The sequence below is a fragment of the Camelus bactrianus genome, chromosome 17 (assembly GCF_048773025.1).
Source record: "Camelus bactrianus isolate YW-2024 breed Bactrian camel chromosome 17, ASM4877302v1, whole genome shotgun sequence".
NCBI classification, from domain to species: domain Eukaryota; kingdom Metazoa; phylum Chordata; class Mammalia; order Artiodactyla; family Camelidae; genus Camelus; species Camelus bactrianus.
This window is the reverse complement of record NC_133555.1, coordinates 30,757,548-30,776,670: the sequence shown is the minus strand read 5'-3', so window position 1 is coordinate 30,776,670 and position 19,123 is coordinate 30,757,548. Positions and strand designations below refer to the sequence as shown.

Sequence of the window (19,123 nt, the reverse complement as noted above, 5' to 3'; positions counted from 1 at the left end):
TGGAAACTGTTACAGTGGTAAATAGAAAGAAATCCTGGGGCCAGTTTGTAAAGTAAAACCATCAGAGATTTAGGTCTTCTATTATAGATGCATTAACTGATTATCAAAAACACATTTTTAAATATTTTTAGAATTATATTCTATAGTACAGAAACAGTATTACTTTCCAAGCCTTATGTCTAGATTCCTAAAAATGGAGTAAAGAAATATAACAGAAGTGTACTTTCTCTCACTGTGTCCGTAAGTCTCAAGATAAAATTGATTTTTATATTTTGAAAAAGTTAGAATCTAGATATGTGCCTGTTGAATTTAAGAAACATTTAATTTTTCTTACTCACTAAATGGTTTGGAGCAGAGCATCTGATAGTCCTCAGATCTTTTTTGTTTGTTAATGTGATACCTGTATATAATATAAAAAGCAAAAGATACAAATGGCTAGTCCATAAAGCATAAATCTCCTATCTTCCCCTGTAAGCCAGGATTCTAAATTTCCATACTGTAGCTTAGCGAAGCTGTTATTAGCATTGCTTGGCAAATTCTTTTTGGGCAATAGTAGCCTCAGTGAGAGACTCATCTGTCTGAAGTTCCATCTTCTCTGGGATCTTGGCCAAGTAATTCTTCACTTACTAGCATATTTAATGTTTAAACTTTTCCCCCCTTTATTTTATCTGGATTTTTAAAATTGCCCTCAGAAGAAGAGTTAATATAAATTACTTAATCCTTCATGATGAAGTGGAAGTTGATGTGTTGATTTTAAAAGTTCTGCTACTTATGTGTAAATAAAATTTCCAGAGCAACTGCTGTTTTTTCTAATACAGTCAAAACACATATGAACAGAAAGGATTATTATAAGTAGTAAATTAAAATGTGTGGGTGATTTTAAAATATATTTGTTTGGCCAATAAACATTCTGCTTTTAATCTTTCCACAACCAAACAGATGAACAAAACCATACTCTTTGGCTTGACATTCTTGGTCCTTTTTATGAAAGGTTCAATGAAAATGGACTCATTTTGTGGTCTCTTAGGGAAAAGATCTTTATGACCCAGGGATAAGTGTTCCTTGAGAAAATTGTTAGCGAAGCTCAAAAGGATACTCTTAGGGAGATTGCTGTTGCCTCAACAAGGTAACTAGGCAGCTGGCTGTTGCTGATGCCTCAATATCACCTTACTTTTTCTTACTAATTATATAACACAAATTAGTTAATATCACTCAAGGTCAAATATGGCTCTCAATTTCAAAAACTCATCTTTCACAATTATCAGTAATTCATCTCTTTTGCTATTAAACTCTAACTTGTTTTTAATGAGAAGTATGAAACTGAGACTCTGAAAATGGAATCTGGCAACTGCAAAAGTGTTGCTGGATGTTATTTTTCTCATTTCATTTCAAATGCATTTAGCTACTCCTTGATGGCACCCAGTCTTTCACATTCAGAGACATTTCACAAGTGTGTTGGAGACCATATGTGCAGAAAAGTGGAGGAGCAAGTGGAAATGGCTAGAGTCACCTTGGGTTGCTGACCTATTTGGTCTCCCTAGTTCCTGTGCTGTAGTCAGCTGGCTGGCAAGGGAGCGAGCAGATGTAGAGGCTGCCAAAAGGGCTGGCACACAAGACAGGCTCAGGCTTACTGCTTCAGTGGTGGGGCAGTGTGAACAGTTCACACTGGCATTTAAAAGGCTAACCCAATACCAGGGAGCTCAGCTTTGGAACTGTTTCTGCACAAGGAAGCCATCCAGAATATGACTCTAGCCATTTAAATTGAGTCACTGCTTTTAGAAATGTAAAATTATTTTAAAATCCAACTAAAGTACATTTTCCATCATAAGTCTTGAAAATGGTCATATCCTTAATCCAGCATTTCAATTTCTGGAATTTATTCTAAAGAAACAATGAGAGCTGTTCAAACATGAATTCATGTACAAGGACATTTGCCCCAGTGTTTTTTGAAATAGAAAAAAAAAGCCATATAACTGTGCAACAACGGGGGACTGGCTAAACTTTGGAATACACAGCATATTGTATATTAAAATAGTGGGAAGTTACTTATGATATATTAAGTGAAAAGTGCAGATTATGAAACAGTACGTAAAGTATGCTATCAATACAAAAACATATACAGAAATACACTAAATATTATGGGAGCTGTAATTTTTTCTTTGTGTTTTTCTATGGTTCCCAAATTTTCTACAGTAAACATGTATTCCTTTTGTAATTAGAAATAAATATCAATAAATTTTTAAAGATACATTTGCTAGAAACTGAGGGTTTATCTCTAGTCTCATTTTAATTGCTTGGAAAATTCTTAAAAATATCTTCTTCTAGCAGAAGTGATAGGAAATTAATAGCCAAAGAGTTTACTCAGGTAGTTGTTAACTTTCAGCATACATTTTAAAGTCATTTTATTCTAGGTTGTCTTTGCTTTGTCTGATTGCTCCAGTACACACAAGCATACACATGGGCACCCCAGTCAAGTGAGTCAGTGTTTTTGGTTTTCCCTAAGGATGAATAGAGTTGAGTAAGAATCAAGTAAACATAGTTTCAAATTCCTTGCTATTTAGCTCAAAATAATTCTGACTGCTGATCAAAATAAAGACTTATGTGTTCACATTTTGTAAATGATCTATTGGCAAGGTTACTGAATAAAACCCTCCATTTAAAACATTCGCTTTTACGGAGAGGTCTATCATACTGCTAAATAAACTCTTTTAAAAAGAGTCCGAATAGGGCTAAGAACCATTATAGCTCTTTAGACCTTCTTCTGGGCAGTTGCCTGATTGTCAATAGACTGTAGAATCATCTTACCAGTATTCTGACCATGCCAGAAAAAAACGGCCTGTGAAGCAAGAAAATTTATGGTATTTGCTATGATGGCAAAAAAAAAACTTAAACAAATTCTCAAAATATACAAACAAAACAAATCCAAAAGGTTGCTGTATGAGTGTTTGATCTAATGTGCCTTCCTTTAAAATAGAATTTAGTGGGTATAAAAAGTACATTGTGACAACTGAGCCTTATTTTCAGGAGATGAAATTAAAGTCCAACTCAAGAATTTTTGCCTCCCTGCTGAAAGGCAACCCTGGAAAGAGCAAGCAGGGAATCAATGCTGAAAATAAGTAATTTCTTTTAAATATGGATACAGTGAAACTTAAACCTGATCTGCCTTCTAAAATAGAGAACAAAAGAGCTGCAGAGACCCTGGTTTGTGCCTAGGCTCTACAAGCACCAGGGACAATCTGGGGAGGGAGGTCTGTCCATGTAGTGCCCACCAAGTATGCTTTGGACTATCCTCTATGGGCAGTTTGTTTCTTTAGCTCTCACTCCCAAATGAGCAGTATCTCAGCTTTAGGGATAAGGAAATTATTTTTTGAAATCTGAGACTAGTGAAGGAAATGGCTTCCTTTGATCCTCTGGGTGATACAACACCTATTTAAGAGCTTGCCTGGTTTTTATGATATAAGCCAGAACAACAGCAACAAAAAGACCTCTGGATGCTTTAGGGTATTCTCTTTTCTTTTTAATGAGCTGTAGATTTCAGGAGAGAGATTCAAAAAATATCTGGCAATTTACTTTTTGCCCTGGATCCTAAAGATCCATTAAAGTATTCAATCACTCCTACTATGAATTCAGTTCAACTTGACAAACATTTATCAGGCTCTTATTGTATACAAGTCATCATGCTAGGCAATGGCACAGATAGTAGTAATAACTAATATGTATTTAGCATTTTGTGCCCAGTATTGTTCTAAGCACTTTCCATATGTAAACATTGTATTGAACAAAACTTATGGGTTGTGATCAAGAATTTTATTTTTGTGTTCCAGCACTCTTTTCATTTTGTTCAGTGGGGCGTTCTTCTATGTTCCTAAATAAAAACTTGGTAAACCTCTTAGAAGAAAACAGGCAAAACATTATCTGACATAAATCTCAGCAACGTTCTTCTAGGACAGTCTATCAAAGCAATAGAAATAAAAGTCAAAATAAATAAATGGGACCTAATTAAACTTATAAGCTTCTGCACAGCAAAGGAAACCATAAGCAAAACAAAAACACAACCAATGGAATGGGAGAAAATATTTGTAAAAGAGAAGACTGACAAGGGCTTAATTTCCAGAATACGTAAAGAGCTCATACAACTTAATAAGAAAAAACAAAAACCCCAATCCAAAAATGGGCAGAAGACCTAAACAAGCAATTCTCCAATGAAGACATACAAATGGCCAATAAACACAAGAAAAAATGCTCAATATCGCTACTTATCAGAGAAATGGAAATCAAAACTACAATGAGGTATGACTTCACACCAGTCAGAATGGCCGTCATTCAAAAGTCCACAAACTATAAATGCTGGAGAGGCTGTGGAGAAAAGGGAACCTTCCTACTCTGTTGGCGGGAATGTAGTTCGTTGCAGTTGTTATAGAAAACAGTACGGAGATTCCTTAAAAGGCTAAAAATAGACTTACCATATGATCCAGTCCCACTCCTGGGCATATATCCAGAGGGAACCTTAATTCAAAAAGATACATAAACCCCAATGTTCATAGCAGCACTATTTATAGTTGCCAAGACATGGAAACAACCTAAATGTCCATCAACAGATGACTAGATAAAAAAGTTGTGGTATATTTATACAATGAAATACTACTCAGCCATTAAAAATAATAAAATAATGCCATTTGCAGCAACATGGATGGACCTAGAGATTGTCATTCTTAGTGAAGTAAGCCAGAAAGAGAAAGAAAAATACCATATGATATCACTTATATGTGGAATCTTAAAAAAGACAAAATTATTTACAAAACAGAAACAGATTCACAGACATACACAACAAACTTATGGTTACCAGGGTGGTAGTGAGGTGGGAAGGGATAAATTGGGAGTTTGAGATTTGCAGATACTACTATATATAAAGCAGATGAACAATATGTTTATACTGTACAGCACAGGGAACTATAGTCAATATCTTATAGTAACTTATGGTGAAAAAGAGTATGAAAATGAGTGTATGTATGTTCATATATGACTGAAGCATTAAGCTGTACATGAGAAATTGATACAACATTGTAAACTGACTATACTTCAATAAAAAATATATATACAAAAAAACCACAAAACTTGGGCAAACCCCATGACTTCTCTGGTTTCTTATAGGTCACACACTTGGTCTCAATTTAGTAATAAGAATGTCCATTGCTAATTAATAGTAAAGTATGGAAACAGGATGCTTGACTGAAAATTAAAATTTTCCCCTTCCCCAGGTGAGGCTTGCAGGAAGTTTGTATAACTAGACAGTTTCCTCTCCTTGCCCTGTACCTGGAGCTGACTTACTGTGGCTTTTGACCCTTCTAGGGATGAGAAGGGGAGCTAAATGGACCAGAAAACTTACCTATGGTCCTTCATAATCTGGGCTGATACTCTTTCAATCAAGCTTTCGTGGGTTCTTTGGAAATTCTCTTAATTGCTGGGAATCTTGTCACAAATAGTACCTTTGATAAGGCCAAAAACATCTCTATTCCTTTTCCTGACTTGCTCAAAGATCCTTCTTTTATTCCTGGTAATCCAGGGTTTACCTCCAGCCTTTCCTGCTCAAGTCTCTCCACCCTGCCAGGCAGCCACCTTGGCAGGGCCAGGTCAGCCCATGCCAGCTCTCTCCCATATCCTTTGCCTGACAGATTCTGGGATTGCCAGCTAAGTCCAACATAGCAGTAACATCTTCACTCCTGCCTTTAAGGCAGCCATCCAGACCATCCCTCACCTTTTAGGTCTTCTAGGCAGAAGCCAGACCTACTTCTGTAGTCAAACCTAGCCTATTGTGTTTCTGTCATATGGGAAATTACCTTGACGCAAAGGTACCTTCTGGTACACCCACCAGGCAAGCTATCCCAGAAGTCACAGAATAGAATCACTCACAGACCAAAATGGGATGCTCAAATGATACAAATTAGTCAATCAATTTAAAACACAACAAAAAACAAAGGTAAGGAGACGGGGAGGCTTATCACACCTTAGGGTAGGATACCAGCAGGGTAGGAGGATTACATTCCTGAGTCCTTTGTCATTCATTGTTCATTTGTCCTCACTTTTTGCACCTCCAGCTCCCTTCCCCTACTCCGGCCTCAAGCCACAGCAGCCTCCCCACTGATCGTGTGGTTATAAGAACCAGACTTGAAAATGAGTGAAGGGGCTCAGCAAATGGAAGGTACAACGTGCTTCCTCGGTCAGAGAGACACAGGGGTCTGGCCATTAGCCATACCTTGACAGTTAGCTCATTGAGCAGCAATGGATTTTATGTGTATCTCCTGGGGAGAGCACAGTGGGTTCATAACGGGACCATAATGGGTATCACAGGTGGGTGAACAATTTAGGGATAACATACCTGTCAGTCTGGAGGTGGCCTGATCCATTTCCTTATAACTTGGTCTTTCCATCCTTTTCTATCCATAAGATATACTCCTGTTCTATTTTTTAAGAATCATATAATCCACTTATTCTCTTTAACATGTCTTAGATGTTACTAATATACTATCTTTCTAACATCCATCCTATTGATTTTTTTTGTCTTCTATAGCAAAGCTGCATTGTCTTAAATATAATAAGAAGACATTACAGTCCTTTCAAAACGTAGGGATGCATATTCATCTCTCCAGGTGGTTTCCTTACAGACTGTCTCTCACGACTTGAGATGAAAGGAGCGAGCCTTTGGGTGGGTGGGATTCACAGGATAACTATCTCCACAGAAGTCTTCTTTTAAAAAGCCTCCTCAGAATCTACTCTTGAACACTTTTGTATCCGCACGTGAAGGGCTTAAGAGTTAAGGAACTGGTTTTCAGAGGGCTCCTTTGAAAAGATACAGCTTGCTCTAGGTCCTCTTTCCAAACATCAGATCTACTTAATCCAGGTGCCTCAGTCAAGACTTCCATTTTAACATGCTGCTGCACATGTATCATTCCCCTGAATCCTCACAACCACCTGATGAAGCTGGTATGTTCTCAGCTCCATTTTTATAGATGAGGAAATTGAAGCTTAGAGAGATTCTCTAACTTGTACACTGCTAACAAATGGTAGAACTGGGATTGTAACCCAGGAATCTGGCTGCAGAGTCTCTGCTCTTCAAGAGTCCCTTTCATTCTCCACAAGAAGGAAGGGGCTTGATGAAAGCACAAATGACTACTATACAACTGAAGAAGGTCAGGTGTCCTGAGAGAATGACACACTAAGTACCCATGGGGTGAGGAGGAGGGAGAGCAAATGAGACCTGGAGGGAATTAGAAAAGGACTTCTGAGAGTGATAGCTGAATTGTGTTCTGTGAGATAAAAGAGTATTTTGACAGGGGCAGTAAGGAGCTAGAGATGAAATGAAGGAGGTATGATGAGGTTGTATCTGTCCTCCAGAAATCCTTTCACTTCAGCTGCGTCTCCAAACGATCACATATCTTAAACCTAATAAGACTTATGGACACCCTTTTCACTTTTCCAATTGGACATATGTCTTTATTGGTCATTCAGGTGGGACAAAGGAGATATTCTTTTGAAACTCAAGCAGACTAGGTGTTTGTCTTGTAAGCTGTCAGAGGAAACAAATTGTGAGGGAAAAAAGACTTACAATAGAATTAACTTGAACTGACTGATTTTTTTTTAAAGCATCCTGTTTCCATAGCTTATGAAAGACAATTATATTGTCATTGACTTAGATTTGTTATCTACCTGTTAAAACCCACCTGGTAGGCTGTCGCATTAGAAATGTTTAATTAGCATCAAGTTGCCTATGATATTTTTCTGCCTCCTTGGAATGCTTTGTATATGGGCAAATGTTATGTCTTAAATCAGTTTTGTTCTTCAGAACCAAATGTATAACTGCATTATCCACTGACTAAACTCAAGTAGACTTCTGGATTATTGCTCATTGTCATCTCCTATTGTCAACAAGCCTTTGAAGCACACTAAGGCAGGAGCGCACACTTGGGTGGGAACTGTGGCAGTTAGAGAGTACCTATGCTTTCTAAAGGGGACAGAAACTTTTCAGCTTCAGCTAGTTTTCACTATGTGGGATGGGGGTCCAGTGTGGCCAGTGCTTCTGATGATTTCAACAGAAGCTTGAAATCTGGATGATAATCCAAAATGTCCCTGTTTTAAAATGCTAAAATATTAGTAACTAATTTATGTTTTTTAAAAATACATGGTGCTAGCCAAACGAAACATGCCTATGGACCAAATACAGCCGAAGAACTACCTGTCTGCAAGCTTTGTTTAAGACATACCCACTAGATATTACTAAAATTCCTCACAGGCCTAGGCTTGAAGTAACATACTTTAAAAACAAAAACATCAACCATTCTATTATGGAAAATTTTGAGCACTGAAAAGTAGAATAGTATAATGAACCCCTTCGTACCCAACACCCAGGGGTTTACACAACTATCAACTCATAGCTAGTTTTGTATCATCCTTACTCCCACCCACTTCCCCCCATTTCCTCAGATTATTTTGAAGCAAATCCTAAACATCATATAGTTTCATCTGTATATATTTCAATATGCATTTCTAAAAGAGAAAAACTTTCTAAAAAATCTTGGTGCCATTTTTCTCATTAACAAAAAATTAACAATAATTCCTTAATATCATTAAATGTCCAATGTTCAGAAATCCCCTAACTGTCAAAAAATAGTTTTTATTTTTCAAATCACAATTGAAATACACTGTAGTTGGTTGATATGTCTTGATAAATCTTTTACTCTATAGAGGAACACAACATTTTACTAAATAGTAAAAATTTATAGTAGTTTAAATACTACTAAAAAGAAAACGTTTTAATAAGGAAGAGAAAACCAACAAAATTTGTGTCCATGGGAGAAAAAGCCACTGTTCTAGTCATGTGATTAATAATAACGTCACATATTTTCTTGTAACTAGGAAGGCACCAAATCGTGTAAGTGAAGTACCCTCACCATCACCTTATTACCAGAGTATTTTTAAAGAAGTAATACTTTTCAAGTAAAAAAAAAAAAACTCATAAAAATAATACATTTGGAAGGCATCAGCAAAAATGGTGGAATAAAGATCTCCCCCAATTCTCTCCTCCAGAAAAGCAATGAGAAAACTGGCGAAAATTGTCAGAATCAACTCTTTAAAAACTGTGGAAATTAACCAAAAGCTTACAGCAATCTGGATAGCCTTTATTCAAGAAAAATGGCCAAATCTCAGTGAGAATAGCAAACTTTCTGGCATGTTAACTTTTCCTATTCCCAGTCCCACTTCTCCAGTTCCACAGCAGCCTTGAGAACCAACAGCCTGGCAGCCACCAGAGGGGCAGAAAGGAGCTGGAGCACCTTTACAGCTTCAGTCATAGAAAACTGTCATTATCTGAGCTGTCTGGAGGTTCCCTAAAAGACACCAATGGTAAGGCTGTCAGAACTCACAAAGTGTGAAAAAGATTTTGCCCAGGGACATTTGTTGAAAATACTTCAAAGCAATTGATTAACTTTGTGACTGCTTGAGGCAGTAAATAATAGTTGGGAACACCAATCGGATAACCAAGAAGCTTAAAAGGAAAAACTGGGCAATAAGATATCCATAGGGGCTTTGAAAAGCTCTGACATGTTTCTGGGAATCTGGAAGGCCACCTGTAGGGGTAGGGCTGTGCACATGCTTATGGCTGTTTGCATGCTCAAGAAAGACCTTAGAAAGTCCTAAGTTCTCAACTCTGGCTGATCTTGAGACTCTGCACAAGCAAGAAGTGAAGGGTAAGGGAGAATTGCGAACTGCCTGACTAAACATTGAGGTGTGCCCCAAGACACAGAGTGCTTCAGCAAAGACTGGGAAACTTCCTGATTCTAGATATTTAAAGAAATCTTTGAGCTGACCACTAAGCTAACTGGGCAGAGACTTCAGTGGCTACAGATGATAAAGAATACAGTCTTTACAGAATTAGTTTAGAAAAGTCATTAAACAAACAACAAACAGCAACAATAACAAATTGGAGGAGGTGAAGAATCTTATTTGTGGAGTTGCAATATCATATTAATTAAAGTGGTCAGTTTTCAACAAAATAGATATATTAATAAAGAGATAGAAATTATTTTTAAAAGAGAGTCAAATAGAAATCTGAAGGTGAAAGTTATGGCCACTGAAATAAAAATTCACTAGAGTTAGTGACTCACCAGCAGAGTTGAGCAGGCAGAAGAAAGAATCAATGATTCTGATGATAGATTAATTGAGATTATCCAATCTGAGGAACAGAAAGAAAAAAGAACAAAGAGAAGTGAATGGAATTTCAGAGACCTGTGGAACGTCATCAATCATATCAAAGCATGCATAATGAGCGTTCCAGAAGGTGAGGAGAGAAGGAAGCAGAAAGAATATTTGGGGACAAATGGCCCCAAACTCCCTAAATTTGATGAAAAATATTAATCTCTCTATCCAAGAACTAAAATAACTCCAAGTAGGATAAAATTGAAGAGATCCACACCTAGATGCATAATAATCAATCTGGGTGTCAAAAGCCAAAGTGAAAGAGACTCAAAACTAGCATGCACAAGGAATCCTCAATAACATTAACAGTTGGTTTCTCATTAGAAATCATGGGGAAAGTATGTATGTTCATGTATAATTGAAAAATTGTCCTCTACACTGGAATTTGACACAAAATTGTAAACTGACTATACTTCAATTTAAAAACAAGTGAAAAAAAACAGAAAGAAAAAACAAATCATAGAAGCAGAAGGTAATGGGATGACATACTAAATATGCTGACAGAAAAGGATTGGCAACCAAGAACTGTATATACAACAAACTATATTTAAAAAATGAAAGAGAAATCAAGATAACATTTTTAGATCATCAAAGCTGAGAGAATTCTTTGCTATGAAATCAATCTTACAATTCATAAATCCTGCCTTATCAGTAATTACATTAAGTGTTAATGGATTTATTCCAGTTCAAAGGCAGAGATTAGCAGAATGGGTTACAAAAAAATCCATGTTATATGTTATCTACAAAAGACATATTAAGATTTAAATATACAAGTAAGTTAAAGTAGAAGGATGAAAAAAAGATAAGCCATGCAAATAGTAACCAAAAGATAGCTGGAGTGGCTATAGTTGGAGTGGCTACACTTATATCAGACACAATGACTTTAAGATAAAATTTGTCACTAGAGACAAGGAAGGACATCTTGTAATGATAAAATTGTCACTACAGCAAGTATATATAATGATTATAAATATATATGTACTTGACAACAGAGTCCCAAAATACATTAAGCAAAAACTGGCAAAATTGAAAGATAAAATAGATAATTCAACAATAATAGAATGATACTTTAACATCCTACTTTCAACACTGGCAAGAAGAATTAGACAGGAGACAAACAAGGGAATAGATGACCTGAACACTATAAGCCAACTAGAATATATCCAAGGTACTCGACCTCAAAACACCAGAATACATATTCAAGTACATATGGAATGTTCTTCAGTATTGATATGTTAAGCCATAACAAGTATCAATCAATTTAAAATAATTGAAATCACACAAGGTATCTTCTCTGACTACAAATGGAATGGAATTGTAAATCAATAAGCAGAAACAAATTACAAATATGTGGAAATTAAATAACACACTTCTAAATACCAGTGAGTTAAAGAATAAACCACAAAGGAAATTAGAAAATAATGTGAGATAAATAAAAAGGGAAACACAACATCCCCAAACTTACGACATTCAATGAAAGCAATGCTTAGAGGACAATTTATAGCTTCAAATGCCTGTATTAAAAAAGGAAAAAGATTTCAAATCAATAACCTAATCTTACAACTTAAGAAGCTAGAAAAAGTAGCGCGAACTAAATCCAAAGCAAAGAGAAAGAAGGAAAGATAATTATGGAAATATAGTAAAGAGAATAGAAAAAATAAACTCAAAGTGGGTTGTTTGAAAAGATCAACAAAATTTATAAACTTTTAACTAGACTGATCAAAAAAGAGAGAGAAGACTCAAATTGTTAAAGTTAGTAATGAAAGAGGTGACATTAATACTGATCTTACACAAATAAAAAGGATTATAAGGAAGTACTATAAACTTATTAAGTATGCCAGTAAATTAGATAACCTAGATGAAATGAGCAAATTCCTAAAAAGACACAGACTACAAAACTGATTTAAGAAGAAGTAGGCCTATAAAAAGGAAATAGATTGAATTAGTAATCGAACATATTCCTACGAATAAAAGCCTAGAACCAGGTGGCTTTTCTAGTGAATTCTACCAGACCTTTAAAGAATTAATACCAATTCTTCACAAACTCTTCCAAAAAATGGAAGAGGGAGGAATACTTCCCAGCTCATTTTATAATATCAGTACCACCCTGATACTAAAATAATATAAAGACATAAAAAGAAAATAAAAGTAGAGACCAATATCCTTGATGAATAGAGAATTTAAAACATCCTCACCAGATATATTAACAAACTGAACCAGCCACATATTAAAGGATTATACACCGTGACCAACTGGAATTTATCCTAGGAATGGAAGTTTGGTTTAACATCTAAAATCAATCAACGTAATACACAGTATTAATGAAATAAATGCAGAAACGTGTCATTTTAATAGTTGCAGAAAATGCATTTGACAAAATCTAAAACCTTTCATGATAAAGAAGTCGATAAATGAGAAATAGATGTGATCTCCCTCAACTTTATAAAAGGCTCTATAAAACAAAACAATACATCATGGCTAAGATCATATTTAATGGGTGAAAGAATGAATGCTTTACCCATAAGACCAGGAATAAGATGAAGAGGTTCATTCTCACCATTTCTTTTAATATTATACTGGAAGATTTAGCCAGGCTACTTAGGCAAGGAAAGGATATAAAAGGCATCCAGATTGAAAAATAAGAAATAAAATTATGTTAATTTGCAAATGACATGTCCTAGTGTGTAGAAAATCCTAAGGAAAACACATTCATGCACATGCGCATGTGTGCATACACACAAACACACTTAGAGCTAATAAGTGAGTTCATCTAGATTGCAAGATTCAAGATTAATATACAAAAATCCATTATATTTCTATACACTAGTGGTGAATGATCCAAAAATGAAGGTAATAAAATAATTTTGTTTACCATAGCATCAAAAATAATAAAATAGGAATAAACTTAACAAAAGAAGGGCAAGATTCACACACTGAAAACTTTAAGATATTGCTGGAAGAAATGAAAAGAAACCTAAGTAAGTGTAAAGATATCTCATGTTCATGGATAGTAAGACTTAATATTAAGATGATATTATTTCTCAAATTTATCTACAGATGCAACAAAACCTCTGTCAAAATCCCAAATGGCTTTTTTTGTAGAAATTGATAATTTAATCCCAAAATTCATATGGAAATTCAAGGGACTCAAAATAGCCTTTGTTCCAGAAAAAGAACAAAGTTGGAAGATTCACACTTTCTCATTTCAGAATTTAGTACAAAGCAACAGTAATCAAGATAATGTACTGGCATAAAGATAAACATAGAGTTAAATGGAATAAATTCAGTGTCCAAAAATAAACCCATATATCTATGGTCAATTGATTATGGCAAGAGTGCCAAAACAATTCAATGTGGGGCAACAACAGTCTTTCCAATAATGGCGCTAGATATTCACATCTAAAAGAATGATGTTGGACCTCTGACTTACACCATATATAAAAATTAACTCAAAATAAATCAAAGTTCTAAAGATCAAGAGCTAAAATTGTAAAACTCTTAGAAGAAAACATAGATGTAAATCTTTGTGATCTTAGTTGTAGCAATGTCTTTAGATATGACATCTCAGGCACAGGCAACCAAATAAAAAATAGGTAAATTGGACTTCATTAAAATTAAAAGCTTTTGTGTATCAAAGGACACTATCAATAAAGTGAAAATACATAGAATGGGGAAAATTTTTATAAATTGTGTATCTGAGAAGAGTATTCAGAATATATAAATAACTTGATAATAAAGAGACAACCCAATTGAAAAATGAGCAAATGATCTAAATAGGCATTTCTTCAAAGAAGATATATAAATGGCCAATAAGCACATGAAAAGATGCGTAACATCATTTAGTAATCAGGGAAATGCAAATAAAAACCACAATGAATTATCTCTCATACTAGGTGAGTGCTATCATACACTAGGATGGCTATAATAAAAAAAGATGGGCAATAACAAGTGTTGATGAGGATGTGGAGAAATTGGAACACTTATCATTGCTGGTGAGAATGTAGAATGATGTAGCCACCCTGTGAAACACTTTCACAGTTTCTCAAACAGTTAAACACAGAGTTACCATATGACCCAGCAATTCCACTCCTAGGTATATACCCAAGAGAATTAAAAACACATGTCTACACAAAAACTTATACCTAAATGTTTATAACAGCATTACTCTTAATAACCAAAAGGGAAAAACCAAATCAAATGCCCATCAACAAATGAATGAATAAACACAATGTGGTATATCCATACAATGGAGTGAACTCCCTCAGATTTTGTTTTTCTGAAAATGTCTTGAATACTCCTTCATTTTTGTGTCTTTTATCAAGTTTGGGAGGCTTTTGGCCACTATAAAAACGTTCATGGTTTAATCAATTAGTACCCTCCCCTTCTTCTCCCCTTCCCCCCTTTCCTTTTTTCATGACTAATGATCAGAAATTCCTTTGTGACCAACTTTATTGCAGGTTTTTACTTCCTCTGGTAGACCCAACTTAAGTTTCATGGTTTACATGCCATCATGCATGTCCAATGGCAATTAAAAGAATAAAATTTCTCTCTCATCTGGTCTCATTCAGTTATCTTGGCAGAAAAAAAAATGTGGTAATTTATGGCCACATTTAACCCTCAAGCTCTGCAGAATAAAGGTTCATAGGTCAATGCATTCAGACAATTCATGTTGTGTCTGAAGAACTGGAGAAAAAAGTGTTTTCTAGTCAGTTGGAACCTGCTTGACTCCATGAGATCCAATCACTACTTGGCAGAGTCATTATTAAGGTTCCAATAGAATTAAATTCAAATCAGGACATTTATTGTAAATGTATTGTATGTCAGGCACTATTATCTAGCTTGAAATTGTGAGTTTGCTGAATCTAATTATGTTTATAAATAGGTCCCAAAGGAAAATTTGGAATGTCTTGAAATGCATTATATCACTAAAGATAATTTTAGAACTTTTAAATTATTTGTTATGGGTCGAATTGTGTAGCCCCTCAAATTCACATGTTTAAGTCTTAACCCCAAGCACTTCAGAATGTGACCTTATTTGGAAATAAGAGTCTTTACAGAGGTAATCAAATTGAAATGAGGTCATTAGGGTGTCTTAATCAAATATGACTGATGTCCTTAGAAAAAGGGAAATGTGGACACAGAGATACACATAGAAGGAAGATGATATGGAGATACACAGGAAGAAGAAGGCATGAATAAGCCAAAGAGGAAAGCATGGAACAAACATCCTTCTCTCACAGCCCTCAGAGGGAACTAACCCTGCTGACACCTCAATTCTGGACTTAGCTTCCAGAACTATGAGACAATAAGTTTCTATTGTTTAAGCCACCCAGTTTGTGGTACTTTGTTATGGAGGCCCTAGCAAATGAATATAGGACTTGTATGGTTTTTTTAAGGCAGCCAACTTTTTACAAAAGCTGCAGAAGGCTATAGCAATGGGAGTATTTGTGACTATTCTAATTTTGTGATTTTTAAAGTTTACAAGAATTTACTCATTATTTCTATGCCACACATCTTTTCTTATTGGAAGTCTAATTTCATGCCATGAGGAAATAAATATTGCACTGGCCTCATTTCTTCCCATTATTTAAAAAGAATCCCATGACGTGATACTGTCAGCTAAGTTTTCACTTTCATGTATCTTGCTCCAAGGGACATTCGCTTTTGATGTTGTTCTACTTATGACTCATCAAAGGTTTCAGAGCATCTGTACTTCATGGTTCTTGGCAGAGTCACCTGCAACATAGCCGAGGTCTGAAAGCCATCTTCCTCACAGCGCCTTGCAGACTGATTTGTAGGTTGCTGAACATAGCTAAATTGAAAACTGCCCTATTTGAAAGGAAATGGATGTCGTCAATCCTTCCAAAATATCAAAAGCTACAGATAGCCCACAGGACAGATAGCCCACAAAATATAATGACTGCCTAGAAAGCCACCTGGAGAACGGCGGCAAGGGTAACCTGCGGAATTTTTATCATCTCTGTGGCATATCTGCTATGGAATCATTTAATTTTGAAAGCCTCGTTCTACATTTCAGTGGCCTGTGCGATAACCTTGAGGAATATTTCTATGATACCTTTATTAAATTGTGACCCACCTTTTACTAGATTCCTCAGAACAGAAGGACAGAGAGCAGGCCTAGAAGAAATTAGCTGATCCCAATTGATTATATGACTCACTTGGTTGGCTAAGGTAGTGAGCTTTCAAGTTTCCTGCTTCCAGGTTCTTTGATGGAATTGGGCCTCCAAAATCTTTTAAGTCTCCTGAATTCCTAAATTAACCCAGAGATATATGTATTTGTGAGGATGGACATGGGTGAACTTGACAGATTCTTTCAAATGTACTGTCATTATTATCAAAGCTGCAGAGGGAACTTTACTTGTGGGAAGACTTAAAAGTTGTTATGCAGTGACTAAAACAACTAAACCTTACATTGAAATGCTCAGGGTGAGGCTGAGTTAATACTGTTTCATAGGTAGTCAAATGGAGGGAAACAGATACAGGGGGACATTTTTTGGGAGGACATGGAGCAGGAGTAGAAGGCAGTTAGGGGAACTTTCACATTTTATCCTACATGCTTCAATTTGGCTTAATTTTTATTGAAAATGAGACTATTTGTATTATGTATTCAATTATCAATGAAGATAAAAATATAAATTTTGGACTAAAATGAAAACAAAACCCCAAATACTTGGGTAATTAACGCCAAATGTTTTGGGACCTTTTTTTGAAAATGATAAGGGGAGTGGACTGATGAACAGAAACATAATTATCTTGTTTTCTCCTTCCTGCCTCTCATGTTACACTTCTAAAAATGCTGTCCCCATAATCCATTAAAAAAATAACAGTAGCCTGTAGTTCCTAAGTATGTTCCTAAAGTGTTGGACACTGTGTTAAGTGTATCACAAATGTCTTCACCTTGAATCCTTACCAGAATCCTAGGGAGGAAAAAAGGGTGTTAGAGAGTTAACCATGGAGATGTCACCTACAGCTACTGCAGCAAATGCATTATTCTTAGGATTATGTTGTAAATACTGAACTCCACAAAACATCATTTGGAGATACTGTCTTTTCATTGAACTTACTATCAGTTTGATGAGTTGTTCAAGCAGAAATAAGTATCTATCACTTTCTCTTTGAGTCATCCTGTTGCTACTAGAAAATAAATCTCTGATGGTCACATTATGATGTCTCTCAATACATTTGTAGAGATAGCTGATGTTTTGGAGTTGTGGCTTTAAGATAAGATCCCAGGCTAGAAGAAACAAAATGTCAAGATGTATCCAGAAGTGAATTTAGTAGTATAAGATATTCTGAAATAGTCTTAGCTATATCCCACATAGTAAATTCTTCAGATAACTGATATTCAAGCATCAGAGCTTTTAAAGATTTATTCTTTCTATTGGAAGTCTTTCAAAATTACTTACCATGCCTGTGGCAAACAGTAGACTACTTGTAATTTAATCTTGACAGCACAAACTTATCATTATAAACATCTATTATTGCTCTGTGCTAGACTGTGAAAAAATACAATTCACTTAGAAGGCTTTCTTAATGTATACCTGCAACTGGATAGAGTTCTTTTTCAAAAGTTACCTTATGAGGTTATTATTCTCTTCTAACAAAACTGGTACTGTGTACAACGTTTGAAACTCTTCCTTACAAATAAATGTTCTACTAAGCCACATATTAAGATTTCCTTAGTGGCGGAATGATCGCATCTTCTGAAAGTAAATTTGATTTTTGGAAATAACTTGTAGTCACTTGGAACCAAGTTTAACTTACCATCTGGGGTCAGAAACAACCTATCATTATCAGACAAAGAATGCAGTTTGTCACTTGCCTTGGGTATTTTCACTTGCCTCTACCTTTGATATCTACTTTTGAGATCTCCTTTTTATTGAAAAAAGCAAATACATTTCATTACAGTCTAGAACAGAAGAATAATGCATATTTATAATGATAAGCTACATTTGAGACTTTGAAGAAACAGATGCATAGCTAATTATTAGGTTTCGTTATGGGCTGTGTCACATAAGCTGTCCCTTTCAAAAGACCCTCAATAAAGACTCATACAGAGGAGAGCGGCCAAGATGCTGGAGTAGAAGGACCCTAAACTCACCTAATCTCACAAGCACACCAGAGTCACAACTAACTGCAGAACAACCACTGGTGAAAAAGACTGGAACCTACCAGAAAAGATCTTCTACAACCAAAGACATAAAGAAGAAATAAGATGGGACAGAGGACAAGCTCGTGATATATAATCAAATTCCATACCCCCTGGGTGGGTGACCCACAAACTGGAGAATAATTATATGGCAGAGGCTCTCCCACAGGAGTGAGAGCTCTGAGCTCCACGTCAGGCTCCTCTGGGAAGAAGAGTCCCCAGAGTGTTGGCTTTGAAGTGCAGTGGGCTTGACTGCAGGAGCTACACAGGACTGGGGTAAACAGAAACTTCACTCTTAAAGGGGGCACACAAAATCTCATGTGTACCAGGACCCAGGGCAAAAGCAGAAATTTGATAGAAACCTGGGCCTACCTGCTGGTCTTAGAGGGTCTCCTGGAAAGGTAGGAGGGGCAACTGTGTCTCACCTTAGGGATATAGACACCAGTGGCAGACACTCTGGGGGCCATTCACTTGCTGAGCTCTCCTGGAGGCTAACATCTTGGTACCAAGTCCTGGCCCCAGCCAACAGCCTTAGGCTCTAGTGTTGGAATGCCTTCAGCCAAACAACAAACTGGGCGAGGACACAGCCCCACTCACCAGCAGGCAGGCTGCCTAGAGACTTCTTGAGCCCACAGTCACCTCTAGACGTGCCCCTAGACAAAGACCCAGCTTCACCTGCCAGTGGGCAGGCCCCTCCTGCTAAGA

At 36.1% G+C, this 19,123-nt stretch overlaps 1 non-coding gene across 1 annotated transcript; it reads left to right on the top strand.

Annotated features, from left to right (window-relative positions):
• The first annotated feature begins 7,455 nt into the window (after positions 1–7,455).
• On the top strand, positions 7,456–7,582 carry LOC123612279 (small nucleolar RNA SNORA27). The gene has a single exon (XR_006719504.1). It is a non-coding gene; the product is annotated as a small nucleolar RNA SNORA27 (small nucleolar RNA).
• Positions 7,583–19,123: the final 11,541 nt, after the last annotated feature.